Raw genomic sequence first — 627 nt, forward strand, 5'->3', positions numbered from 1 at the left:
AAATACGATTTAAAGTTGTGACCAAATCTAAGTAAAGTCACACAAGAAGTCACAATTACCGCAAACGAAACAAACTCAGAAAAAATTCTGAAGAGTACCAATTGTCTTTGTGTCCTACGGAGGAAAAAAAAGAATCTGCCTATTTAAAAGCGTTCAAAAATAAAAAGTATTACGTTTATATGGTGGTGTACAAAAGTGAACGAAATTTTTCAATTCAGAATCAAAGAACAAAATATTTTACTTGTCTAAATGTTTCCTTGCTGCCTGACAATTCCAAAAAAAGACCTATATTTTTAAAAACTTTTTCTTTCCTTCTTATTTTTCCTCTCCTTTTCCTTTACCCCCCTTCTTCCTCCTCTCTCTTCTCTTCTCCTCCTCTCTCCTTCTCCCTCCTTTCCCTTTCTTCTCTATTTTTTCCGTCCTTTCGAAGGCTTTGGGGGGGGGCAATTGCCCCAATTGCCCCCCCCTGGATCCGCGCCTGTGTTCGTGGGGGCTCGGCCGTGTGTTGTACTGGTTTGGAGACGGCCTGCTTGGGCCTCGAAGGACTGGGAGTGGAGAGAGAGAGAGAGAGAGAGAGGGAGAGAGAGAGAGAGAGAGGGAGAGAGAGAGAGCGAGCGAGCGAGCGCA

The 627-nt window shown here is 43.4% G+C and overlaps 1 protein-coding gene across 3 annotated transcripts in view; it reads left to right on the forward strand.

Moving 5' to 3' along the window:
• Positions 1-627, forward strand: part of LOC113211084 (neurobeachin) — a 293,174-nt gene that overhangs the window by 92,262 nt on the left and 200,285 nt on the right. The window lies entirely within an intron of this gene.

Source organism: Frankliniella occidentalis, unplaced genomic scaffold, assembly GCF_000697945.3.
Source record: "Frankliniella occidentalis isolate FOCC.00 unplaced genomic scaffold, Focc_3.1 Scaffold80, whole genome shotgun sequence".
Classification (NCBI taxonomy): Eukaryota; Metazoa; Arthropoda; class Insecta; order Thysanoptera; family Thripidae; genus Frankliniella; species Frankliniella occidentalis.